At 59.2% G+C, this 27,365-nt stretch overlaps 1 protein-coding gene and 1 long non-coding RNA gene across 2 annotated transcripts in view; one reads left to right on the top strand and one right to left on the bottom strand.

Annotated features, from left to right (window-relative positions):
• The window catches only part of LOC116578871, a 120,783-nt gene that overhangs the window by 25,690 nt on the left and 67,728 nt on the right, over positions 1-27,365 (top strand). The window lies entirely within an intron of this gene.
• Positions 17,643-20,094, bottom strand: LOC116579509. Its single transcript, XR_004281305.1, has 3 exons — positions 19,931-20,094; positions 18,170-18,469; positions 17,643-17,868 (listed from the first exon to the last, which is right to left on the bottom strand). It is a non-coding gene; the product is annotated as an uncharacterized LOC116579509 (long non-coding RNA).

Below are 27,365 nucleotides of genomic sequence, written 5' to 3'. Positions count from 1 at the left end.
GGCAGAGGAGTCCTCACCCAGTGCGAGTCCAGGCCAGTGCAGAGAGGAAGGTCGTTATCAACAGAAGACTGAAGCCGCTGCAGGTAACCCGTGGCAGAGCCCACCGAGGGCTCCCAGTGCCCGGGTGGACGCTCTGAAGTGGAGGGAAAGGCAGGTTCTCAGCCCTGGCTTCCTTGGAACCACCAGGTCCCGCCCAAGCATTTCTGACTTCACTGCTCTGTGTGGGGACTTGGGCCCTGGGACTTCGAAGGCCCAGAGGTTTACATGTGCGGCCAGAGCTGAGAAGCAGGCTCCAAGGCCATTGTCAGTCCGTGTGGGAAATGCAGAGTCTCGGGCCCACGCCCAACCTTTCCAGGAGCATCTGCCTCTGAGCAGGGCCCCCAGACAGATGGTCTACACGGTGCCATTCGGGAGGGTGCCGGAAAAGAGTGGCTCAGGCCCCCGCATGTCAAACAAAGCAAGACCGCACAGACCCGTTTGCGCATCTTCTGTGACGGGCTGGCTTCCATCGCCCACGACCGCCCTCGCGACGCTGACACGCCTGTGTGCGGCTGGGGGAGGGGTTTCGAGAGCACCAGGTTAGACCCTTCGAAGTAAATACAGAGAAATGATTTTATTGTTGCAGAGGGTTTAAATGACCCACAGCTAGTAAATTTCTCTCCCTTTATGTTCTTTTAACTTGGACACAACCAGAATGGTTTGGTTTCGAGCCGGGGAGAGGGAGAAAGAGCTAACCTTGCGTTTTCAGGGGTCCGCTCTCAAGGGCAGTGACCTCTCTTCCTTAAATCCTCACGGCTCGTGGCGTCTACCTTTGTTTTAAAGATGTGTCATCTCAACAGTAAAATTTTCCCAAGAGCCCCTCATCCCTCAGAGGATGTGGTGAAGCGTTGTCCTGCCGGGAGAAAACACGGGTCCCTGTCCCAGCTCGTCCCCTTAGGAGCTGTGTGACCCTGGGCAGGTCACGTCACCGCTCGGAGCCTGTTTCCTCCACCGTAAAGTAGGAGCAGCCGCACGGGGGTCACGAGGGGTAGAAGTGAGAAGAAGAACATGAGAGCGTGGGAACAGAGCGGCAGGTGTGCTGTTATTAACAGGTAATGCCTGCTCCAAATGCAGAATTTAGATAAAAAGACAGACAGACAGACAGAGGTGAAGGGGCGGGAACACAAATCACCAGAAACCCCACCGCTGTGTTAAAATGGTTGGTCCACGCTGGGAGATGGTAGAGACGTGTTCGCCGTCTTCCTTGGAAGGGGGTCCGGGCTGCCCGTGGGTTCGCGTGCGAGCTCAGGGAACACGGGTTTGTGCAAAGCAGCCGCTCGCAGCACTCTTTGGCACCACTGAATTCATTAGTTATTACAAATGAGATTTTGGAAAATGATGTTTACGGTGTATTAATTTTTAAAATAAAAGTGGTAAATGGCAAAAGAAAAGAGCCCAGGCACCTTCAGTTCTTACTTCTTAGACGCGTCTGGGCCATCCGCGAAGGTGTTCTGGTCTTTGGCAAATGTCTCGCGGGACTTAAAGCCTCAGAAGGGGCCTCCGGTGCCTGCAAAGGCTGGTCGGGCTCCTGAGAGCCCCCCCCAGCGCCCGGGGTTCTGTCCGGGGTGAGTGTTCACCTGGGCTTCTGGAGCGGCGTGGGGCATGCAGCGCGGCGGCCTTCCCTGAGAGACGGGGGCCGCGGCCAGCGGTGAGTGGGCCCCGGGAGGTCCCAGGCCCCTGGCAGGGCACCCGGCTGAAGGTGCAGCAGGCATGGCCGCGGGTTTGCGAAGGATGAGGAGGAGGATGCGGCTTTGCGGGTGCTTCCAGCTTGTGCGGATAAACCGGCCCGCGCTTCCGGTCCAGCGACACGGGGGCAGACGGCGCCGTGAGGACGCCCGAGGGGCTGAGCCGCCGTGTGACGCGGGCGCTCACCTCAGCCCGCACAGTGGGACTCAGGCTTTCTAACTGGGAACCTCAAGAGTGACGGTTTCCACCTCTGCTCCCCGCTCCCTCTCCAGACCGGGACACCTCGAGGAGGGGCCGCTTCTCTCCATCCCCGGCACCCATCCAGCTCCGGGCCCAGGCGGGTGCCAGGCAAGGGCCCCCCAGGGAAGCCGGGATCTCTGGTAAGATCCCGTCGGCTGGAACCACACGCGGCCTTCCTTTCCTCTCTCTTTAGACATTGCTTTGGCTTCGTGGTTCCCTCTGCCCCGGGGGAAAGAGTCAGGGATAAAACCCAGAGCCTTGACGGCCCTGCGTCCTCCATTTTCAAGGGGAGACGGTGTGACGGGTCATTTTTCATAGTGGACAGCGTTGTACAAACAGAGGTGAACGCAGACCGCTCTGATCCCAGCACCAGAAGGCCGTAGGCCACCTTGGGTGCCGGCTTCCCTGCTCCTGACCGGCTGGGAAGGTCCATCCTAAAGGACCCGGTGATCTGACAGCTGATACCCCAGGAATCCCTGCAACGATATGTTTGGTGTGACAGACCCCAAGGGACAACACCGCCTGAGGAAGAATAGCCACGTTTTCAGACCCAGCCTTGTAAGGCCACAGGACCGGAGGAGCTGGGAATGACGCATCGGTCAGGGAAGACCACATCAAGCTGAAGTGACAGACAGCCCCGAGCCCTGAGGACACAGATCAAGGCTTCTTCCTTGTTCGTGTGGCCAATCCACTGTCAGGGAACAGAGGCTGTTCCGGCGATGCAGGCTCGTCAAGCAGCCGCCAGCTTGATGGTCCGACTGCCCTGCAGGGCGCGTGGAGGGTCCCCCTGCAGCAGGTTCATGCCCCAGCCCAGAAGGGACCTGTCTCTCACTGGCTCGCAACCCGTGGACCTACACTGGTCACTCAAGGGGGCAGACAGAGCAGTCCCCCCATGGCCAGGCACAGACAAGGACCCACAGGAAGCCGTCAGCAAGCGCCCCACATGTGGCCCCACGAGCACTCGTGGCAGCTGGGCCTCTGAGCCCGTGTGATGCCTCTGGGCCGGGTGGACAAGGGCTCAGAGAAGGGATCCCAGAGCCACACGGCCGCCCCCACCGAGACCAGCACCCTGGCTGTGCTGATGGGAAAGCCGGTGGCGGAGCGGGGCCAAAGCCCAGGGTTTCTGGCCCCCAGACTGTCTCCTTTCTGCTGACGTCATGCTGGTACTTGTGGACTCGGCGGAGCAGACAGCGCGCAGGCTCGGTGCTCCTCCCCCTGCAGGCTCGGTGCTCCTCCCCCTGCTGCAGAGCAAGACCCTTTTGTCCTGGGTCAAAAGTAGAAAACAGGTGCCAGTTTGTGACCGAGTCCCCTGTCCCCGGGACGCAGGGCGACCCTATCGCATGCCTGGCGCGGAGCTGCTGGCAGGGGTGAAGGCAGCGAGGGGAGGGGAGTCTGGCGGCCCTGCCGTTGTTTGTTCGCACAAGAACTGAAATGACCCGTCTTTATTTTCCAGCAGAGGGTCATGTGGGTCAGCCACATGTTGGCATTTGGGTTTATAATTCCCACCAGATGAGTCAGCAGAGAGAACACAGAGTTTTTTAGCAGACATCTTTGAGCTGGTGCCCACTACCATTTAAAAAAAAAAAAAAGGCTCCCTGTTTATAGCCTGACCAAGTCATCATCGCAAAGCCCTATAGCCAGGGTCATCAGCATCCCTGGGGGCCTCGCCTCCCGTCTTGGGAAGGGTGGACACAGCCAGCTTGTTCCGACCTGTGAACACTCACCCACGCCCTTCACGGAGGGCAACCCGGGCAGAGTTTCCCAGTGCTGAAACACCCAGAAGGACGTCTGGAAACTGTGACTTGAATTCCATCCTGGTGGCCTGAAAGCGTGTGTGTGAGCACACACGCCCGGGTGTGCACAAGTACCCCCTGCGACTATGTAGCCAGAAGTAGGTTTGCGTCTGTCTAGGGCAGGAACAGTGCGAGTGGTAGACAGAGTGGCCGCAGGCCAGCTGCTGGCTCAAGCCCTCCACTGGCAGGAGATTCACTGCCACTTCCAGCCCAGAAAAGGAGCCTGTCCAGTGCTTATTTATACTAGCGTGTCAATGACTGACATTGGTTTTGGTAGCGCGGGGATGCTGAGAGAGCACACAGCCACAGACAGGCGGATGGACAGGACGATTAAAGGTGTGTTGAAGCAGGAAAGGGGGTTGCATTAATATAAGAGAAGGAAAGCCCAAGCAGAAGAAGATGTCGGACTGAGGACAGACTTTTCTCCTGTCAGACACTGGCTAAAAAGTACCTTGGAGCTCATCCTGACTGTGGTCCGCACAGAAACCCATCCATGTCCTCTCTCCTCACTGGGCTTCCTTGGGGCTGGCCGTCTTCCAGTCTGGGCCGCCCTGCGGTGCGGTTTCCGTGTGTGTCTCTGGGGTTCTCTCGTCCTCACAAATCCGAAAAGCACAGCTTCCGTGACCCCGTCTCAGACATGCCTTTCCCGCCGACACCCCTGCTGCCAGACCACACGTGTCCTTCGCTGCGTTATGCTGCAGCGGAGAGCAGCCCGCGGGGGATGCTGGGGCAGCAGGAGTGAAAACTCGGGGATCAGCGTGGGCCCCGCTGGCATCCTCCCCGCGTCCCCAAGGGCTGGGGCCGCACCCGCGGGAGGGACTCAGGGTGCCTTTTCCCCAAAGGACAGTGGTTCACGAGACTGAAAACACATTATTCTTTTCAGGCATGGAAAAATAAATTGGGGGCTGGTTTTGGCTAATAGAACTCAGATGTGGCCCTTTTCTCCCCCGGGTGGGGTGCCACATGTCTGCGTCTCTGTATCTGCTCTGGGAGGAAGCGTCCCCGGGGGCTCCGACACACACTGTGTGTGTGTCATGCGTGTGCGTGTGTGAGTGTGAGCCTGTGCACGCGCCTGGTCATGAGCCAACGCCCCGCTGTGTGCTGAGGGCCGCTGGCTGCACTCGCGGGGCTGAACCCAGGTACTGAGCGGCCTGTGAAGACGGGGCCCAGGCAGGCTACAGGTGAGCTGAGCCTCCTTCCTGGCCTTCTGATGTCCAGCGATGCCCTTGAACCCGGTTCTCGTCACTGGACATGCTGAGAAAGCCCTTGTAGGAGCCCGTCCCCTGTGAGATACAGTCCGGGGGGTTGTTTCCCCCAGACCCGCAGAGTCCGGGGTGCGCCCGTCCGCACGGGAAGCCTCCTGCAGCATCCTGCCATCCCCTTCTCTACACCCCGGCCCCACGATCGCACAAGCCTTACATGCCTTCTCTGCGCCTCGGTGTCCCCGTCTGGCAGGGGGGAACAGCCCGCTCGGCTCCCACGTAGGCACCTGAGACCACGCTAGTAATTCCTGGGGCCGGCGCCCTGTGCAGGGAAGGTGGGCGTCCAGCGGCCCCTCTGAGCTCTCCCGCTGCAGGATCCCTGCCTGGGGGCGCCTGGCCGGACTCTGGTGGGAGCCGGACGAGCCAGCCGTCCTGGTTGCTCAGCACGTGTGTCCCTGTCGCTGTCCCCGCCAGCCCTCGGGACTTGCAGGCTTCCTCCCTCGGGCCATCCTCGTGCCCTCATGGAGGTGGTTTGCGTTGAGTGAGTGTGTGGGAAGAGATAATGGGCCAAGTCTGAACGCTGAAGAGAGAGTGAACCGAGCGAGAGGAAGGTACCGGAATCGGAAACATCGGGCCCCGGGGCTCGCAACAGGAGGAGTGCTGTGAGACCCCCTAGAAGTCGCGGCCTGCAGGCCTGGATCTCCACGACCCCCGAGAAGTCGCGGCCTGCAGGCCTGGGTCTCCACGACCCCCGAGAAGTCGCGGCCTGCAGACCTGGGTCTCCACGACCCCTGAGAAGTCGCGGCCCGCAGGCCTGGATCTCCACGACCCCTGAGAAGTCGCGGCCTGCAGGCCTGGGTCTCCACGACCCCCGAGAAGTCGCGGCCTGCAGGCCTGGGTCTCCACGACTCTCTCCTCCTCGGTTCCTGGCATCCTGGCCCCATGCTCCGGGGCTGACCGGGTGATCAAGCGATGGGGCCGTCGCTGGGAAGGCCCCGCACCTTCAGAAGATCCTGCCGGTCGGCGGGTCAGAAGGACGGGCCCACTGGCCTCGGTGCACGTTCTGAGGAGCCCTGCTTCCCCACGGCCTCGGCCCCCATCCCCGGCCTCACCCCCGCGCTCCCCAGCAGAAGCACCTGGACGGCCCCGCAACGAGATGCCTTACATGCAAACTCTGTGCCACTCATATGTTGCACACACGACACTGGACCTGCTGATGACAGAGAACAGAGAGTCCGAGAGGAGCCGTTCCGAAGCCGCGCCACGTGGGTCACGCTGGAGAAGGCGCAGGGTAAACACTAGCCAGCAGAAGCGGGTCTTGGTGTCCGACGGGCGACAGCCGTGAAGCCTCGTGGCGGGGGAGGGGGCTCCCAGCCCACCAGCCACAGTGACACATTTCATGGCGAACGGTCCTAGCACCATCTGGCCTCTTCAGGGGGGACGCAGTGACCTTCGGCACTAGAGTCCTGTCTGAGCGGAGGATGCGCTCCGTCTGCCCTGCTCCCCCGCAGCCCCCACAGCGCGTCCAGGGGCCCAGGACCTTCCCTGCCATGGATGCTTCCAAGAATAGAAGCCGCACCCCCGCAGGGTGGCAGAAACCACAGGAAGCGATTTGAAACCACTTCCCGTGGCCATTCCCCTGCCCCCGGCAGCTCTGAACAGACGCGGAGCCACCGCGGGATTGACGGACCGTTGGCCGAGCCGTGCATCAGGGAGGGGTGGCCCCGCGTCGGAGCGCTGGGCTGCTCACACCGCCTCTCTCCCAGCGGCGTCCTGGGGGCTCCCGTGGCCCAGACCCGTCCGTGGCACCGGCCCCGCGAGCAGCTCCCCGCAAGTGGGGTCTCCCGGCTCGTAGGACCCTGAGCCGGAGCGAAAGCCACCGGGTCCCGTTAATCTCAGGAAATGAGCCTCTCTGAGCCCCTGCGGCCGTCCCACACCACTGCCCCACCAGATTTCGTTCAGTCCCGCGTGGGACCCGAAGTCCCCCACCCCAGCAACTACGCGGGGGGAGAACCTACGCGGCTGCCCTCCCACGGTGTGGGTTTTCATGGTTTTGCTTTGCCGCCATGCTGGCTGGGGCCTGCGTCTCGCCTCACGTTCTGTCCAGGTCACGGCGGCCGTCATGGCAGCGACCAGCGTCACCCCGACCGGCGGGGGTGGCCGCCTCCAGCCCGACACCCACCAGGGGCTCGAGGGCTCCGTCCGCGGGGGTCCCGAGCTCAGGCCCTGCCGACCGCTCGCAGGCTCCCTGGGGGCACGGAAACAGCAAAGTGTCCCCGCTTGCTGCCAATCCTATAGGACAAAGAAGCCGAGTGAGCCTCTGCGGTCTGTGTCCTCCATGTCTGTAAATAAATATATCGGCACATTTACATAATAACCATAAAAAGCAACAGTGCCGTCGACTAGAAGAAAACAAACGCGGTGAAGACGCTCCGTGGCTTTCCCGGTCTCGGGGAGGGGCTGGATCTCACGGTGTGTGAGGGCCGAAGGTTGGGGACGTCCGTCCCGTAGGGGTTCTGGAGCCCGCGAGGAGTCTCCTGGGGTCCCCGCGGCTCGAGCGACGAGGGGAAATGAAACGAGGTGGAAACCCGCAGGCCGGGCCGGCGTCCCCTGCCCACTCCAGCTGCTCACCTTCCCTTCTCCTGACGTCCTGGCCCTTCCCAGGTCAGACACCCGGGGCCCTTCCATCAAATGTGAAGCAGCCGCTCCGCTGGGGGACCCGCCTCTTGCGCGTGTGAAGACCGGAGTCCGCAGCAATCCGGAGTGAACCTGTCCCGTGCACAGGCGCTTCGCTCCGCAGCCGGGACTCACGGCGCGGGGAGCGAAACGAAAGCTGGGGTCAGACACTCACCGGACGGCTCTGGAAACCGGGCCTCAAGCGTGGCCCTAAGGGGCCTGGTTTGGGAAGGTCCGATCTGCCCCCCGAGTCGGAGCGGCTGTAGGACCTGCTGTTAGGTGGGGGCGACGGGCCACTCTCCACCACACGGCCCACGCGTCACAGGGAGGTGCTGGGGGAGGTCCCGGGGCCAGCCGCGCTGGCCGTCCCCCAGATGTCCAGTCTCCAGGAGCCATCACAGAGGGGCTAGCTGAGGACAGCGGAAGTAAGAAGGCTTTCTCAGTACTTCCTGAGATGCTCAAGGCTTGCTTTCCTGGGCTTTCTGGACCAAGGCAGATGGCCCCGCACCCAGAACCCGGCTTCCTCCCGGCGTCTCCGCATGAAGCCGCTCCACCCAGGAGGAGAATGCTGCACGGCTCAAGGGCCACGAACTGGAAGGGGCCACCGCAGAGTGGCCGGGCCACCTGATGAAGGCAGCCCTAGAGCTGGGCATCAGGCTGGAATACGAGGGGAGCCCTGCACTGGGCTTCAGTGACTCCCCAGGAAGGCCAAGGTCAAAGCAAGTGTCTGGTCCCAGGGAAGAAGGAGGGAGACGGGTCATCTGGGCTGACACGACCCCTTCTGCCGCGTATGTTCTACGTCACAGGGAGAAGAGCGTCTGCCCATTTCTGCTCGCCTCATCCTGGGACAGCCGGACACCCTCTGACCGCTGCGCCTCAGCTTCTGCTCCTACTTTCTAACTGGCTTGGCTTCTTACACCAAGAGTCGGGCACGTTATCTGAGGCGTGAGTGCTCACGGCAAGCCCAACCACCCCTTCTTCATAAGAGGACGCTTTCGGAAGCTTTGTGGTGGCTTCCAGGCGGCCCTGGGACCCCCTCAGGACTCTGGCTTTCATTTCTGTTTTGTCTGAATGTGATATCGTCACTCATCTGTAGATCCGAGGAAACTGTCACCAAATGAAAGAGACGTGCCCCGCACATAGTAGGTGCTCGCTTCGTTGAAAATCGATGAACTGAAACGTGGAAAAAGGAGTCCTTTGCCATCTGTGTCTCTGTGGTAGGCCAGACACCTGATGGCTTAAATGTCATTCGGTTTAGTGACTCAGTGTTTTCTGCCTAATTTTGGACTTATTTCTCATAATTGATTAATTTAGATTTATCTTTCAGGAAGCTGCAATACACACCCCGTTTTTATTCTTTTTCTCTAAGAAAGGCGTTTGAGTGGCATGTTTTTAAATATTGGCTTCACTGCTATTTTATAAATGTCAGTCACACTTGCTTTTTAAAAAAACAAAAAAACCGTAAGCAGAAATTCCTGCGAAGCCAACCAATTGCCCAGATTGTATTAACTCACCCGGACGAGCATCAGCTCGGCTGTCTTTCCGGACGCCTTCCCGTACGCAGGCAAGCAGAAAGCTGGGAAGAGGGGTAAGGTCATGCCCCTGAGTAACACTGTGGTGCTATTTTTAAATTAAAATATATTCGTCTTACTTGACTTTAACTGGAAAGCAGAGAAGGAACAGGGGCGGAATTGCTGGGATAAATAGTCCTTTCCACGGAGGATGCTCTCCGGCCGCCACTCTAGCTGAGAAGGGAGCCCGGAGCAGGGGTTCGTCTGCCTCGCCTTAAAGGGAGCGCTGTGTGGCCTTCCCGTTGGCGAGGAGGGTCCCCACGGCCCACTGACCCCTGACCGCAGGGTCCGTGCACTTGGGCAGGCCCCCGCTGCAGAACCTATACCCCGCGACAGCGACACGCCACGGGGAGAGCCCCGTACTTAGCGTCTGTGCCGTCTACATTGTCCTGCACGACGACACTTGCCCCACGCGGGCGGAACCCCGTATTCAAACGGGTCTCGGGTTGTCTGCCACCATTTAGAAGCGTTCCCCGCCTTCTTTATGCCTGCTAAGTCTCTGTCTGCGGCTGCGTTTCACCCAGTAACTCCCCTGCGCCCTAGGGGGACAGATGACCCCAACGTCCAGCGTTCCCTCGTGCCATTTCAGAGAACACCTGTCTGTCGTCTTCGTACTTGAAAGAAACTTACCTGGACTTGGTCATCTCGGTCCCACTTTCTTACCCTCAGAACACTGGAGGAACCACTCGGTTGTCCTCCCCACGCGGAAGGCGTTTCGGACCAGCCTTCCTTCCCCCCCAGGGCCGCGTATCATTTCCAGGAACGCAGGCAGGCGGGTCACCTTGTCCGTGGCGTCCCGATGCGTGGCCGCGGGGATGGGGAAGCCTTCCGTGAGCACGTCTGGTTCTCCGGCATTGGCGGGTGCCCTGTCCTCGGTGCCTACCCGCTTCTCTCCGCGCGCCTGGAGGAGCTCCATCCCTGCACCCATCCCACGGCTGTCCTCTGTGCTGCTTGTCAGGCTCAGTCGCTCTGTCCCTTGCTTCCCAAAGCCAGGCTGGGAGTCGTGCCTCGTGCTTTCCCCGTGCGTCAGCCGAAGCCGCTGCCGAGGCCGGGGGTGGGGGTGGGGGGTTGAGGCTCTGCTCGGACCGGCCCCTCCCACGCCTGGGTTCCAGGGATACACCACGTCCTGCTCACCCTCGGAAACTCGGATTCGGAAGGAATAGATACGCTTACAGCTTCGGTAACACGTTTAAAGGGTCCTCCGCTGCAGAGGTGCGAGTCATGTCGGTGCGATTTCCCCCCAGAGGCCAGTCTGTCCCTGAGCTGGTCCTTCGGTCTTTCTCGGCCCCCCTGCCCCTCCCCTGTCCCCACTGCTCATTTATTTGTTCTCACGTCCACAACCAGAGGTCATCTCTGCCCAAGCCGTCTTTGGGACCAAGCCAGCTGAACCCGGAGGGACCAAGGGCTTGTGCTATCAGATTTTGAAGATCGGAAGTCAGTGAAGACTGCTGTAGAGAGCTCCTCACAGATGCGGCAAAGTGTTTCATTACAGTAAAGTGAATTGCCCTTACATGTTAGATTTCTAGATAGTATGTGCTTTCTGGGCCCCCACAAAGAACCCGTATCTGTAAAGTTAGAAGATGCAGTTCTTTTTTTTTTTTTTTTAAAGATTTTATTTATTTATTTGACAGAGAGAGAGATCACAAGCAGGCAGAGAGGCAGGCAGAGAGAGAGGAGGAGGAAGCAGGCTCCCCACTGAGCAGAGAGCCCGATGCGGGGCTCGATCCCAGGACCCTGGGATTGAGACTGGACCGAAGGCAGAGGCTTGACCCACTGAGCCACCCAGGCGCCCCTAGAAGATGCAGTTCTTATCTAATGTCGTGGCTATCTCTGGGGGTTTCCGCCTGAATCTCTGCTCTACAAACTGACCTTCTTCTCATCTGCTGGCTTAGAAATGTAAGATTCACCCAGTCTACAACCGATTTGGCTCCCTGGCTATGCCACGCCTCCCCAAAGATTTTGGTGGCGTACACAAAGCCACTGTTGAAAAAGGCTGAAGCCATGAGTTCCAGCCACACTGCCTCTGTGCTGAGCCCCCAACACAGCAATCCCAATTCTGCCCCAGGACCTTGGGCACTTGCTGCTCCCCCCACCTTAAACACTCTTCCCATCAGATATCCACAGAGTTCACTCCCTCACTTTCAGATGACTTCCAAAATGTCGTCTCACCAGAGAGCTTCTCTGACCCATCCACTGAAGACAGCGCACACGCACACACATGACTGCCCCGTGCACATGCTCATGTAGATGCTCACACATGCCCATGACCAGATCCACACGTGTGCACACACTCACATGCTAGTCCTGCCCTTTGTTCTCGGCCACAGCAATCAGCACCGCAGGACCGTGGGCGATGGTGCCGTCTGTCCCTTCAGCCCCACACGGCCTCCAGCACTTGATCAAACGGAAAACCACATGTGGACGTATACACGCACGCCTGACCACGTTGGCGGACAGCCTCAGGAGCCTGCGTTTATGAGCATGTGCGGGCTCTGAGTCAGGCACGGGGGTAGATCCAGATCCCACTCACTCACTTCCTGGCTGTGCGTGAACTTGGGGCCATTGCCCTACGCCTCTAGGCTGCTCGGGTGCAACAGGGGTGCGCAGGGAACGTACCAGGTTGTCGTGAGCACAGAAACAGACGGTGCTGACGCGGGGCTCAGCGCAGAGCAGACACGCCGACCACACTGACCGCACTCCGTCGGCCCCGGTCGGCTGTGGATGTCGGCCCTTGCTGCCTCTGGTGACCTGCGTACACAGGTCATCCTGCTGGGCTAATGGAGAGGCAGCACCCATCCTGCTCTCCTGGCCTGTGGCGTCTGTGGGGGCGGGGGCTCTGGTGTGTCGGTTCCCAAGACTCTGGCCAAGGAGCACGCCCAAGCCCACCCTGATGGAGAGAAGGAAAGACAGACTGACCTCTCCTTCCTGCTTTGCAACCTCAGTGAAGCATGTCCTTCCTCCCCGCCGTCCAGGAAGGGGAGAGCAGCATCCTTCAGCCGGAGCTCCCCCGCCCCACGCAGTGGGCTGGAGCAGGCTGGCCTGGGCACTTGCAGGGCTTCGGGCTTGGGCGGCCAGACTCCCCCCTCTCCCAGGAGGTCAGGGGCCCGAGAAGCTGGGGCCGAGCACAGGGGCCCTGGGACTCAGGGACAGGCTGTGAGATCGAATAGGGGTAATTGTTAGTGTAAGTGTGTCTCACACAGCATTGGAACTTCAGACAAACAGCAAAGAATTTTTTAGTGTATAAGTAAATAAATACCATATTTGAATTTCAGATAAAAATGAGTAACTTTGAGGGGCGCCTGGGCGTCTTAGCCAGTGAAGCATCTGCCTTCGGCTCAGGTCCTGATCCTGGGGTCCCGGGATGGAGTTCCCCGTCGGGTCCCTGCTCAGTGGGGAGTCTGCTTTCCCTCTGCCCCTGCCCCTCTCCTCCGCTTGTGCTCCCTCTCTCTCTAATAAATAAGTAAAACTCTGAGATAAGCATATCTTCTGCAATATTTCAATTTGCAAAAAAATGGACTAATTTTACTATAAAACATAGCCCATGCAACTAAAAAAAAAAGATTCATTGTAAATTAAAAAAATCTCAAAGCACGGGGGCCGGGGGGTGGGCTGTGTGCCTGGGTCGCTCAGCGGGTTAAGCGTCCGACTCTCGGTTCTGTCTCAGGTCAGGATCTCAGGGTGGTGAGACCGAGCCCCGCGGCGGGCTCCTCGCTCGGCGGGGGGTCTGCGTGAGGTTCTTCCCCCCTCCCCCCTCCTCCCCTTCTGCTCCTTCCCCCACCCCCTCTCGAGGTCTCCCTCTAAAATAAAATAAATAAAAATAAAAATCTTTTTAAAAAGATTCATTGTTGTGGGTTGAGTTCTGTCCCCCTGGACGGTCAGAACGACTTTGGAAATAGGGTCTTTGCAAACGTCATCCGCTAAGTTAGGGTGAGGTTGTATTGGCTGGGGGGGGGGGCATAAATCCAGGGACCACTGCCCCCGTCAGAACAACACGTGAAGACACAGAGAACACCAGGGCCATCCACGTGACCACGGAGGCAGCCCAGAGCGACGTGTCTGCCAGCCAAGCAACTCGCAGGGGTGCCGGGAGCCCGGGGAGCCGGGAGAGGCAGGAAGGACCCTCCCCTAGAGCTTCTGGAGGAAACAGCCCTGCCAGCACGTGATTCTGACTTCCGGCCCCGGAGCTGGGAGGGAACAGATTTCTGCTGCGTGAAGCCCCCCGTGGTGAGGCTCGGTTGTGGCAGCCCCAGAAACGGGGACGGCGGCTTACCTGGAAATCCCCACCTAACTGGACGTCTCGTGTTTGTATTTGCTACCTCAGAAGCCCCGCTCAAGGCTCGCCTGGAGGAGCCGTGGAGATGTCCTGGTTCGTGTCCCGTCTGCCGGTGCGTTCCCACGCGCTGGGGCCACGGCCACGGCCGCGGGGCGCCGCCCGTCCATCCCGTCCGTGTCGCCTCTGCCCTCCCCTTGCTTAGACAGCGACGGGACCGTCTGCCCTGAGCTCGACCAGCCTTGGGTTCACTGCCCGCAGCAGTGGGGAGAGGCTCACCGGACCCCCCGACACTGCATTGCTTCCCGCCCATGAAGACCCTTCGCTGGCTCTGGAGGACGGATCTCCCCCACCCCCACCCTCCCCTCCCAAGAGTTGAAACGACCCAGCTTAACATTTCTCGAAACCCTCACACATGGCGGAGGGAACACCGGGACCGACCAGTGCGGTGGACGCGATCGGACGGATAAATCAGGAGGCTTTCGCGGACACCCGTGTCACGGAGCGAATGCCCGTCCAGCTGCTGGAGAGCAGGCCACGGTGACTCTCGCTTCTGGCGGAACAGGTGCCACGTCCCCCCTTGAGGAGGAAAACACGAGCTTCCTCTTGCCGGGCTGGCCGAATGCTGGCTGTGGCCACTCGTAGAGGAATACTCAGCGCGTCCAAGGCCCCGCCGGGGAGCCGGGGGCCACGGCTGCAGAGGGTCAGGAGCTCCCCACGCTGAGCTCAGCCGGCAGCTGGATACGTGCGCAGACGTCCGTGGTCTGCCCCGGGGAGGGCTTCCTCACATCTAATTGCTGGGCGATTACGGGACCACCCAGCGTCGACAATTACCCTGCGTTCGCTAAGCCCTGGCCTCGGAGCGCCGCTGCGATAGATTGGAAAGGAAGAATGTGCTGGTCTGGAACTGAGTTCCTGGCGTCTCGTCTCTGCTAAACCTCTGTGAGGGCCTGGCCGGCTGCAGCCTCCCCACCCCCACCCCGTCCGTGGCCTGGGCGCACAGCTCCAAGTGACCACGCCGATGCCGTCAGCGCCCACGGCCTCAGCCCGGGAAGCTTGCTGGCTTTCCCACGGCATCGGCACCCCAAAGCACAGATGCCGGGGGACCCACTGTGCCTTGCTGGGACAGCCCCAAACCGGCAGGAGCCCAAATCTGCGTTCATCTCTTGGAAATGGGGAGCTGCCACACATCCCAGGGCAGGCTGCTCCTCGGGCAGCAGGGAGCGGGGCGCAGGGGGGATTTGCCCAGCATCGAGCTCCCAAGCACCACAAGAGCGGGTGCCTCATCTGCAGGGGAAGCTGGGAAGACCCGTTCGGAAGCTGCCAGGCAGTGGAGCGCGCTGAGTGTGGGGCTCGAGGCCCAGGCCCCACATGCAGCCCTTCAGGTCTTCCCCACAGGGCCCTGCCTTCCGGTTTTCGAAGCTGGAAGGTCGCTCCCTCTTTGCCCTTTGACGGTTCTGCAGACTCAGAGCGGCCCCGATGCACGGCCTAGAGCAGGGGACGCGCCTCGCTCACGGAGAGACAAGAGCGAACCCCACGAGGACGGCGGGTGCCTAAGGCACCCGTGGGGTTTGCAGACTCCTGTTTTCTCCTCGAGGCTCCCCTCGGGTGTGTTGGCTGGATGTCTTCGTCCATTCCGAGCAGCTTCTCCCACGAGCCGGGCAGGTGCCTGCAGCCGCAGGACAGCTCTGCGCATCCCAGGAACGGACCACACTCTGGCTCCGCTCTCTGTGTCCCTGGGGCCATTGGCCTGACTGTCAGCGGAGCTAATCAGGACCCGGAGGCAGCTCAGGGAAGGGGCTGCCTTCCGAAACAAGGGATGTTTGAAGCCTGAGGTGAACGAGCCTGGCTGTGGTTTACATTCTTTACCTTAATTTTAACAACGATTTCAACCTCCTTGGAAATTCTTCTCTAGAATAATAAACAGAGCGCGCACTGAGGCGTGGGCTGACCTACCGCGCCAGGCGGGGGTGGGAGATGCTCCGGCCGAGCTCTGGAGGCCTCACGGTAGCCGGGCTGAGCTCCTGCACCTGAGCAGGGCGCCCACTGCACCGGTCCTGGTTCTGGGAGGTGTGGTGGGATTGGTCTGGCAACGGGAGGCTTTGAGCCAGTGACATCATACATAATTAATAGACGTAGAGCGTTACGGAGGAAAGGGGCCAGGGTCGACCCATCTGCCCTTCACTCCTCCTGCTAGTCCGGGGACCTGGTAGGCTCGTTCGTCTCTGGTTGGAGATCCAAAGTTAGTGGAGGGCCCGTGGGCAAGAGGGAGACATGAGATCTTGGCCCTGAGTAATGGAGTGACCTTGGGGTGATCGTTAAGCATCTACTATGTGCCAGGCTGTATTCTAGGCACCGAACAGACATTCTAAGGAAACATGCCCATTAGAGCCTTGCCGTTCAATGTGTGGTCCAGCAGCCGCGGCATCCACTCGGGGGGAGGGCTAGGCATGCAGAGTCCCAGGCCTGCCCGCGGTGGGACGGCCCAGGACCCGGGTTTGAGGAGAGCTGCTCTAGAAAATGAAAGGAAGAAGCAGGACCAAAAACCCACGTGGCCTTGGTCCACAGTTCAGGTCTACAGGCATGTTTCTAAAACTTGCTCATTCTTGTAGCTTTTTCTCAGCTATGAGAACCAGGCGAGGAATGGTGACTCTGGCACCCTAAAAATTCATTCGTTGAAGCAAATATGAATCATGTTTTTCCCCCGAGACCGAGACTCCCCCGAGGACACGATCTCGGTCCGGTCCACTCAACGCTGGGTCTTCTGCACAGAGCACGGGGCCTGGCACCCAGGAGGTCTTCGCAGACAGCTGGTGGCTGATGACTGTGGCTCAGGTCCCCAGCCAAAATGGACAAACAGTTTCTCAGAGGGCGGGTCACACCCCAGGAGCCGCCAGCGGCCAGGCTGGATCTGGACCTGCGACCGCCCATACCCGCCCACCTCCCTTGCCAGTAAAAGGCAATTTGTAAAATTACCCCATGGCCAGGCAGACAAGCAGGGATTGTTGGCCGTCCCTGTGTGCAAACGCAGCTTGAAATACCTGCTCCTCGAGGATCCGGGAAGGGCGGGCTCACGGTGGGCTGCGTCTCCATGCCCACCCCTCCCCCACCCCCTACCCTGGAGATTTTTTAAACAAGCCTCGGGCGGGCCGGGAAAGGGAGGCCTGTCGTCCCTTCGGGTGTAAGGCTCCCTGCTGCCCAAGGAGCATCCTGACCCTTCAGAAAAGGATTTCTGGCAGAGTTGTCAGGTTTCACGCCAGACACGCACTGAAGAGGTGTGGGGTTGCTGGTCTCGGTGTGGGTCAGGCACTGTTCCCTTCACCTGCGCGGGGAGCCTTACCTCCCCATTATGAACAGGAAGGGGTGACGACACCCAGGGTAGGAGCTGCACAGACGACACCGGGAGGACCCGGACAGGGAACACTGAGCCAGGTGCCCGGCACACATGTCTGGTTGTCGCATGCCCACTGCCAGCACCTCCACTGTCCTGTTCCTGTATCCACCCATTGGGCGGGGAGCCTCCATAACCTCCATTTCCAGGGGAGGCCCAGAGAAGGAATGAACTTGCCCAGAGACACACGGCTTTCAGACTGATGGAATCCGCACCTAGCCTCCCGCACAGCCTGACCCTACATGACCAGACCCTGCATCTCCAGCACACTGTCTACTGGTGGTGCAAGCTTCCTGAGGCTCGGATAAAGGGGAGGCTGCCCTGATTCAGGCGCAGCAGCACGTGCCTTACCCTGCCCAGGACAGGGGCCCTCAAACCTCTGAGCCTTAGGACTCTTTGCCTCTTAAAACTTGTTGAGGACCTCAAAGAATTTGCTTCTGTGGCTTTGTATCTATTAATATTTACAGATCTGACATGAAAATCGGCAAAATTTTAAATTTTTATGTCCATTGGGGCGCCTGGGTGACTCAGTCGATTAAGCATCTGATGTCAGCTCAGGTCATGATCTCAGGGTCCCAGGATGGAGCCCCGCGTCAGGCTCCACACTCAGCCCCTCCCCCTACTTGTGCATGCACATGTGCGTGCACTCTCTCAAATAAATAAAATCTTTAAAAAGTAAAATAGTGCATCCATCAAGTCATCATCAGACAAAAGCACACCTGGTGATATGTTAACACAAGTAACATATTTTAGAAAAATAATTAGATTTTGAAAAATAAAAAGTAGTGAGAAGATGCAGCTTGTTTGACATTTTCAAAATCCGTTTACCATCTGGCTTAGTGGGAGATCATCGGATACTCTCATCTGCCGTAGTGTTCAATCTGGTGAAACATCTCCTGTTAACAGAGCAGACAGAACTGGTCACACACAGACGTGTGGCTGGAAGCTGAGAGGCACCTTCGGAGTTTCTCTGGATGGTTATGGGTCATCTTCTTTAACACTACACCAAAACTCAACAAGAGGTAATTGCTTGAAGGCTTGTTGCAATGCGGAACCTGAAACCCAATCAATGAACTTTCCACCCCATCACATTAAAACCTATTGATCTGTCTTGTACTTTGCACAGATCTCTCACACACGCATGATTTTGTAACACTCCCCGTGGGTGCCTGGGTTATGGGTTCCCTGGGTTATGCAGAAATCTCAAATGTTAATGCCTTTCATTGTATAACCTAAAAACTAGTATTACCACTGATCTCATCAGAAAAATCTTTTGAGTACTGAAAAGCAGTCAAGCTCACCATGACAGGTACAAGTTCTCCAAAATTGTAATTCTTGCTTAAAAGTTTGAATTTTTCCTGCAAGTGACAGGCCCACTGTTCATTTTCGGGAAAAATATGTCTAAGGCTGCTGGTTTGAATGGCCATAGTCTGCCGGTCAGTTGCTCTCTCAGTCAGGCCTTCCTTGAAAAAAGGGCGATGGTTCTGTTCATGACTTGACGGCCCCAGAGATTTTTTTCCTCCAGATCCCAGACCTGGGAGTGGTTGTCAGGGAACGAAGGGCAGGTGATGGGCCCTCGGTGTATCTTCCATTTCTTCAAACTGAATATTAAGGAGACATATGATTGAGGGTCAAGATTTATCAGTAAAAACCGTCTCGCCGGCCTCATCGAGGACATTCTTAAGGGAAACACTTAGCGCAGCCACACGGCGGTGGAAAAACAGGACACTCTGGTACCACTGCCTTGTTCCGCCCTAAGCCACCAGCACTCTGCCCACCGTTGCTTCTGAACAATGGTGCCAGCACCAACGCTGGAAAAGGCGAGTAACACAGTAGTATTATGAAGATGGTGTGACCTCACAGATCTCCTGAAGGGGTCCTGACAGCCCCCAGGGCCCAAGTGCATGAATGCAGAACCGGGTTACAAGTTCCAGAAAGGGGTGGTGTAAGATAATACAGGGACCTCAGATTTAAGTCCTAGACAAGCCCCAAGAGCCCAGAAACCCTTCCATCTGGGGACAGTGTGGGAGGGGGTCGCCGGGCCCCCGAATGGACTCTGGTCTCTGCAGACGTCTGTGGCCACAGACGCAGCCTGGGCCTCCGGGTACTTCTCCGTAAAACTTCATGCCATTGACGCGGGATCTCAAGGGGATTCCGAAACTGTCCAGAACATGTACTATCCTCCCCTCAAATTTAGACACCAACATTGCTGTGACTTAACTGTCAGCTCCTACATCGTCCCACTCGGAGTAGGAAAACAGCTTCCTTCAGAGGGAACTGAAGCAGGTGTTGGGGGCAGCTGTGTTTCCAGAGCGAAGGGAGGGCTTGAGGGAACCAACAAAGGACTGGGGAGAGCCAGAGTCACGGCCAGCTGGGTTGGGCAGGGCAAGGGGAGAGAGCTAGGGTGAGCTACAGCCCAGCACCCCAGCCTGCCCTGCTCCCCGCTCCGGTCTGCTGCTGGTGTGTCCCGCTGGCCAATTCCAACAGAACCGGGAAGCAGGAAACACGAACCCATCGTGCAGTCCACGTAGGGCAGTTTTCCCAGGGCACAGAGTGGCATCGGGAATGGGTCTGGAGGGATGACTGCAGAGCAGCCAATGCAACTTCCCACTGACACGGTCAAGGCACAACACGCTGTCATCTCAAAGGGTCCTGGTGACCAGCCTGCCGTCTCTCAGCCCTACGGGCGCCTGGGCCCGAGCATGGCAGCGGGCTCTGCAGCCCTCTCTCTGCTAGCAGTCTCCTCCAGGCCCTGCACCCCAGCTGGCCCTCTGACCCTCCTTCAGACCCCTCGTGGACGTCCGGTGCTGTTCTTTTGGCTTCTCCTTCGTGTACCACGACTCAGCATTATCAGTCCGCCACGCTGTACGCCCGCTAGCCGCCCTGTTATCTCTCCCGTCTTGCACACAAGGAAAGCAGACACGCTTAGTAAGAGCAGTGGATGGCTGGGCCAAGAGAAGCAAACCCAGGCGGCCAAGGGCCACTTGCCAGTGCCTTGTCCAGCACGGCGGAGGCTGAAGGACACTGCGCGAGTCTCCAGAGTCCCAGATCCAAGTTCTAACCTCGGGCGGTTCGCCGTATGTGTATCTCCGTCTCCCGGTCTATAATGTGGGGAGCTCTTCCAGATACTACCAGGACGTCTTCCAGTTCAAACAGCGCCCAGGCCCGGTGGGGGCTGTGGATGCTGGGGCCTGTGCCTTCTAGATTTGCACACGCCCCCAGAACCACATCCGTGCTGTCAGGTTTTGTGAACAAACAGTTCCCTTCTCATTGGCCCCGTGCACTTGTTGGGATCAGCAGATGTAAAATTCTGACATCGCACTTAGAAAACTTCCTCCATCTGGATTTCTGCAGTGCACAGGGGATCATTTGCCAAACACGTGTTTTATAAAACATGGACCCACTTTGCTGTGCCTTGTGGAGCTGATAAAATCCACCTTTTCCCCGATCACGTGAATGCCGCCCGTGCGTGCTTTCTGGTTGGGAAGCGATGAAGGCCACGCAGAGTGAAGGGAGGCCCTGGGCTTCCAGGCACCACGTGGCCGGTGCTTGTGCCAGGGGCAAAGGCAGGGAACACACGAGGCCACGCTTTCCTAAAAATAGAGACATGTAACATGTGGTGTTCATAGGACACACAACGGGGTCAGCGGTATAATGGAAAACAATTCGTTTCTGATGTCAGGCCAAGTGGTGCTGTCGGGAGGGGCGTGTACACGTGTGTCCCCTGCTCACGCTCGGAGAGCGCTGGAGGGAATTAGGGACAGCTGACACTGGCGTGGCTCAGAGTTTAGGAGTGCTTTTCAGGGAGCAGAGTAAGGACAGGCGTCGACTCTGCGGCCCGACTGCTGCACGCAAGGGGTTAAAATCCCGGCTGCCTCGGAAAAACAACTTAAAAAAAAGCAATTTTCTCAAATTGGGATTAACAACATGACACGAAATCCAGTGTTTTAACCTTGTTTCGGTGGTTCTGCGGCGTTGAGCACGTCCATGCTGGGTGACATCACCGCTCAGAACCGTCCAGAGCTCTCTCGTCCTGCTGGCTGCGGCGCTGCCCGCTGGCACTGCCCGCTGACACAGAGCTCCCCCCCCCCCCCAGCTACCTCCCCGTCTGCGGCTCTGGCGGCTCTAGATGGTCGTGTGGAGGGATCACGCAGTGGTGGCGTTTCCACCTCCGGCTTGTTTCCCTGAGCAACACGTCCACAGGGTTCCTCCGCGCCGTGGGGCATGCCACTGCTTCATTCTTTCTTGAGGCCGAACCCCACTCCACTGTGTGGGTGGATGTCGTCCGCCGTCCGCCCTGCACCCTTGGGTCGCCCCCACCGTCGGGCTATTGCGGGCAGGGCCGCTGTGAGCAGCTTCCAGTGGTGGGTGCTCCTGGGCAGGTCGGCGGTCTCCAGGCTCCCACACTGAAAGAAGGCGCCGCACCTCGATGTCATTCCAAGGGAGGATTTGGGGTAAAACGGGGATCTCAGGCCTTTGAAGCCAAAACAGACCTGGTTTCAAACGCTTGATTCTGAGCCTCACTTACTCGTCTGTGAAATGGGTACTGCTGTGGGGACCGCTGGTTGCTGGTTCCTGGGAGAACCCGCAGTTTTTCCAGGGTCTCTCCCTCTTCCAGGGCCTGGGGGAGTGGGAGCAGATGCCCCAGCAGCCCAAGGCGGCAGGTGACACAGCAAGCCCCTCCCCCTTGCCAGTGATTGGTTCAGGGGACCTGGGCTTCAGCCAATCAGGTCCTGGCAGGTCCCGACTGTACCTGAGTGATGCGTTTAGGCAGAGGAGGGACTGGTTGCTGGGAGAGAAGGGGGTCCCTTCTGCCCGGGGACCAGCAGGGAAGCTGGTTGTTCCGGGTCCACCGACAGCCGTCCTGCCACCAGCAGGGCAGCTGGCGCAGGGACAGAGCCCAGGCCAGAGGAAGGCAGAGAGACAGAGCTGGAGGGCTGGTTGCACCCCGCCCCCGTGCACACGCACCCGCACACCCGCACACACAGACCTCGTCGCACTCACAGACACACAGACAGGCACACCCTCACTGCATCTACGGACGTCCACTCAGAATGTGAAAACAAAACAGATCCCAGTGAGTAACACTGACCTCACCTGATGAGGTGAAGCCCCAGGGAACAGAATTTACAGACGTGCCCCAGGTCCTGGAGGAGGGCTGTGCCAAGTCAGGACCACCACCGACATACCCTGAGACTACCTCAGCTGCCCCCGCGTTGTGCTGTGCTCACATACAAGGGTGCCCACGCCACCCCCAACACACACACAAACACACTCAATTAGGCTCAGAAGCCACGTCTCCGGAAACAGCAGATCTCGGGGTAACTCACAGTTCTGCACCAAGATGCGTCAGTGGCCAGGCCTTCGAGTATTGCTCCAAACACAAATTTATTTCAGAAAGAGAAGCCTGCACACAACACTTTCCGTCCCAGCATTCCTCCTGGTTCTGAAGTAAGATGTCCGAAGTGGGCCAGGACTGGGAAGTAATGCAGGGAGGGGTGGAGAATGGGGGCAGGTGGGTCGCCGTGGACGGAGGCTCACCCACTTCAGCAGCAGGAGCCGGCGAGGGCCACGGGGGAAGCTGACGGCGCCTGCCGTGCACCACGTCCTGACCGCTGTGCGGCGGTTAGTAGGAGAGCCCCTTGTTCCGGAACCACACGTGGCAGTGTTCGGGGGTGGGGCGGATCTTGTCCGCAAATTTCTGGGCCTGTGTCCCTGAGCGGGGCGGGGACAGGGGTTGGTAAAGATTCATATGTGGGGAATCTAAGTGGAAAGTATCTTGAGAATTTTCGTGATCCTCTTCTGTAGGTCTGAGGCCGCGTCCAGAACAGAGGGTGTGTGCTCCCAAGGGACCCCTGGAAGAAAACAGCACAAACTCAGGAAGGGGAAGGAGGTGGGAAGGTGAGGTGGTGCTGGTCCGCGGCCGGCCTCCGGCTTAAATCGGAGCCTGCGAGTCCCGGAGTGCGCCTACCACACCATCCCCGTGGCACCATCCACCGGGGAAGCCCCTGGACCCGAATTAAGTGTCCTGCTAGAAAGCGTTAGGCCCCCCTTCTGCCACATCAGCATGGGTCGTGGCCGCGGGCCAGGAATAGCGGGCAGGCCTCGCTCGTGCCGATGGATGGGGGAAGGCATCAAAGTGAAATGCGTGTCAGGTCGGATGGCGTGACCGTGCGGAGACATGGGGCACTCACTGCAGAGTACAGCGGGGTCCCATAGTCCACGGTTAAGTCAGATTTCACGGGTTACACACCGTGGTTGCGGCTGAAACAGCCCTCAAGGGTAGCCCCTCCCACCTTTCACAGGACTCACGTGATCCGACGCAGTTTTAGCCAGCGGCCCGGAAGATACACGACATCATCGGGAAGGTAACCTGGGGTAGCTGCCAGCACAGCCCGGCTGCACCGAGCCTGTCCCCGGGGCCGGGTGCTGGGCCGAGTGCTATTATCTCCCTGCAGAGGGGGCTCCCGGGGCACAGGGCGCACCCCCAGCCCCCCCGGCTCCCACCACACCTGGCACTGAGTGCCGCCCAGTTGGATGCGAATTCAGAGCCTTTGTTCTGTTCTCCGCTGTGATGGGGCCTTGGTCTCCAGCAGTCCAGTTCCACCACAGGCAAAGCCATCTTAGCTGCAAGGAGCCACCAGAGCTGGAACAACCGCTTCTGTCACTCTTCCCCATTTGCTCAAAGCCATAGAAGCAAGACCTCAGGGTGGGGGAGGGGTGGACACACACCGGCCGGCATCAGCTTCCAGCACGGTGCTTTTGGATAAGGGGGAGCTTATACCGCCCGTTGGCCAGATTCCAAAATCACTGTCAAATTCCCAGGGCAGTCGGCGTCGTCTTTTCTCTGTTGAACTTCACTCTTGAAGGTTTAAAAAAAAAAAAAAAGCATGCCAGTTCAGGTGTGCTTGGGAACCAAAGAAAGGACGCGGGGCTTCTCCACGTTGTCAAGTGCCCGCCCCTCTCCCACGCCAGCCCAGCCTGCTGAGCGCAGAGCCTGGCTCTCTGCACCGTCGCTGGTGGGTCCCGTCGCTGCCAGGAACAAGGCTCTCTCTCCGTGCCCTTGTACCGGCCACACGGGCCCATCCTCCCAAGCCAAGGCCGCTTCCTCCCTGTAGCTCCCACACGCGTGCAGACAGAGCTGTCCATGGTGACCGCGGTGCCCGGTGAACCATGCGGCGTATGACCTCCCCACCCGCCGAGGTCCCCTCCCCGCTGAGCCCCTCGCTTGCAGGCCGAGGCACCCTGTGGTCCACACCGGTAATGTGGAGGATGGGCCCGGTGTTTGTTTCCTGATCTCGCGTGCATTTTGTATTTCTGCAAAAAATAGAAATGGGAAATATCATACAGACCTTTGGCAACTATGTGTCACCTCACTTGCGAGCTCCAACAGAGGCGGAGTGGATCCGGGCTACACTTGGCTGCACGAATGATGGGGCCGGCCCGGGGGTCCGCAGGGACCACAGCCAGCAGCCGTGGTGCCTGCCCTTCATACCCGTTCCTCCATAGCGAGGGCGGCAATCCCACCTTTAAACTCCTCTCCCTGGCCTCCTGCACGCCAGGTGCCCAAAGCTGGGGTGAGCGAAGCCACTGCCTCTCTCAGGGCAGCCTGCACACGAATCACCGGGGGTCTGGCTGCCATGAGGTCTCCGGGTCAGTGAGGCCCTGCAGCCCCAACAGCTCCCGGGGGCGTCTGAGGACCACATGGGGGTAGCAAGATTTTAAAGCAAATGAACGAAGAGAGCTTAAGTAAGAGCCCAGCACCTTCTAACAGGAGGAGTGATCTACCTACCCCTGGACTCCAGAAGCTGGGGGCAGCGGAGGGCCCTCCACTGTCCCCCGGAACTTCCGCCTGGCTCATCTCTCTCCTTCTAGGATTCTGCTCACATCATACCCTGGTCCACCTGGGGCCTCGCTCTCCGGGTCACCCTTCTGTCTTTCTGTCCTTCCTGCCATCCTGGAAGTAGGCCCCACAGACTCTGTTGGAGGCCCCTGCGCTCTGGGCTCCGGCTGAGGTCGGCAGTGGTGACACCAGTGTGACACGGGGGAGAGGGAGGCACAGGGCGCCCCGTCTGCTGCAGCGCCCGGCACCTGGGGCAGCACCACGAGGTGCTCTTGTTGCAACTCTGTGGCCCTTTTACTTATTTTCCTTGTCTGTACGGAGCCTTCCCTCCTGTTTCTACTGGGCCTGGTAGCCCCAGCTCGGATGCCTCCTTGAAGACGTCCTGGATCACTCGAATCTTGGTTCACAACCTCATCCCTTAAACTCACTGGACACATGACGGCCCCTTAGCACAAGCTGTCTTCTCTCTTTCTGCCCTGTTCCTCCTGTGGGTCCGTCTGGGACCCTCAGCTCCCTTCCGCACGCCTCCCGTCTCCCTCCGCACCCGACGCTGCGGGGACCCCACTGTGCCCTCACGTGGACTTTTCCTCTGATGGGGCAGGTGACAGACGCAGCTGCGGGTGACAATGTAGGAAATAATCTGGGCACAATCTATGCTTCCGTGTGTTTTCTCTCTCTCGGTGATTCCCAAGTACTTGGCGAAATGTCCCAAAACAACATAACATGTTTAAAAACCAACTTTTGGAAAGGGCTTTACTGAGATATGGCGAGCCCAGCACGCAGTGCACCCACGGGAAGCGTATGGTCCCCTGGCGCTGAGGACGCCCGCGGAGCTGGGCAGCCACCAGCACCACTAACCAGGACGCTCCGGGCCACTTGGCTTCCGGGGATCCATGTACGACACCAAGCAGAAGGACATCACCCACGCACGCCCAGTGAGTCCACCTGCCTCCTCGCACACCTGAGTTCAGGCGCCTCGTCCTCCCGCTAGAGGGCGTGGCGTCCCAGGTGCCGGCGGTGCGCGCGGCCACCCAGGTGTTCCCTCCTCACCCCCGCGGCCTCGGAGTGCTGTGCGCCGGCCGGGGAGGGAGCTTCGTCTCTGAGCCAAGCGCAGACTGGACGGATTCAAAAGGTGAGGCGTGGGCACAAAGAGAACCCTGTGCCACGGGGAGGGGGTTGTGACAATCATAATGCTGCCATTGACGGAGTGTTTGCCGTGAGCCCGGCCGGCGCTAAGAGCATTACACGCGTATCTGATTTAATCCCCACAACAGCCCGCGGGGATGGACCGTCTTCTTTCGCCTGGTTTCCTGATAAGGAAGCTTCGAGAGAAGGAGATTTAGTAACGTGTCCGGAGTATCTGCCCTGTTCTTAGAACCGGTATCATGATGTGTTTGGACAGAGGGAGAGGCCGGTCTGAACTGAGCGACCTCCCGCCGTCCTCAAAGCTAGAGACCTTGAGGACGCCGGCTTCCGCAGAGCGGGAATCTAGACTGTCCCTCGCACGCAAACGGCAGACCCTTTTCAACCCAGCACACGGGGGAGGGGTGCATCAGGGAAATGGAAAGAGCCTATTTGTGATGTAAAATCTGAGCTGTCCGGCAACGTGCACCACGAAACCAGAGCTCTAGACCACAGGAGATGTGTCCTCCGTCAGCCTTGCCTAACGTGACCCCAGAAACGGTCAAGTCCTTACCGCCTTACGCTCCAGCCTGACGGTGCCCACCTCGGGACCCCACCTGCCCCCCGGTTTACTGTGGGGGCCGAGAAGCACCCAGCGGTACTCCCTCTCGGGCCCAGGCCCCTTTGCCATGGAAGGCACCCCAGGAGTTTTGAAACTGTTAGTGTGGTTCGTGGCAGCATCCCATGGGTTGCTCGCGTGCCCAGCCTGGGGCGGCAGGCAGGATGCAGAAGGGAAGGGGCGGGGACGTTCTCGCTTGAAATGGGCTCCCCTCATTCTTACAGCGGCGATTCCCGCAGAGCTGCAGCGTCTCTGCTGGGACTGGGCTCTGGATCCCTACCCACACCCACGCCGAGTTTGCCGGGACTGGGGTCTGGATCCCTACCCACACCCACGCCGAGTTTACCTTCCCTCTCTGTCCTTCACCGCGCCCCTCCCCTCGGGGTGTCCGGAGCACCTGGGGGGTCTCAGCACCTCCCGGATGGTCGGAGCCGACACAGCCCGCCTCCCGGGCCACCTTCTGCCCCCAGGTGATCTCATCTTCGGGGAAGAACCGGGAAGTCACGGGTAAGCGCTGCTAAAACTTGTTCAGATTCAAGTAAGGAAAGTCATGACCCGAGCGAGCGTGAAGGGGTCTGCTGCTGTGGAACACAGCCCGGCAGCCCCCTAAACCCCGGGTCGCCGCATGGCCCAGCAGCCCCCCCCCCGGTGACCCCCCCTCCCACGTCCAGGCCCCAGATGCGGGCGACTGCAGTCCGTGCTCAGCGAGGATTCTCTGTGGGCGCCGTTCCCGCCAGCCCGAGCCCTCCCTCCACGGCAGGTGACCCCAGGATGGGTTCCCCCGGGAAGGGGGCCTGCCTCTGCCAAGGGGAACTCGCCCATTCCCAAAAGCCAAGTTGACCCAAACCCAGATCTCAGCCCAGCTTCCTTGGGGCGCCGGCTGCTGGACGGGCCACGGTGCTCAGACCCAAAG

The sequence above is a fragment of the Mustela erminea genome, chromosome 19 (genome assembly GCF_009829155.1).
Source record: "Mustela erminea isolate mMusErm1 chromosome 19, mMusErm1.Pri, whole genome shotgun sequence".
In the NCBI taxonomy this organism is placed as follows: domain Eukaryota; kingdom Metazoa; phylum Chordata; class Mammalia; order Carnivora; family Mustelidae; genus Mustela; species Mustela erminea.
The sequence above is the reverse complement of the archived record's forward strand: the minus strand, read 5'-3'. Positions and strand labels throughout refer to the sequence as shown.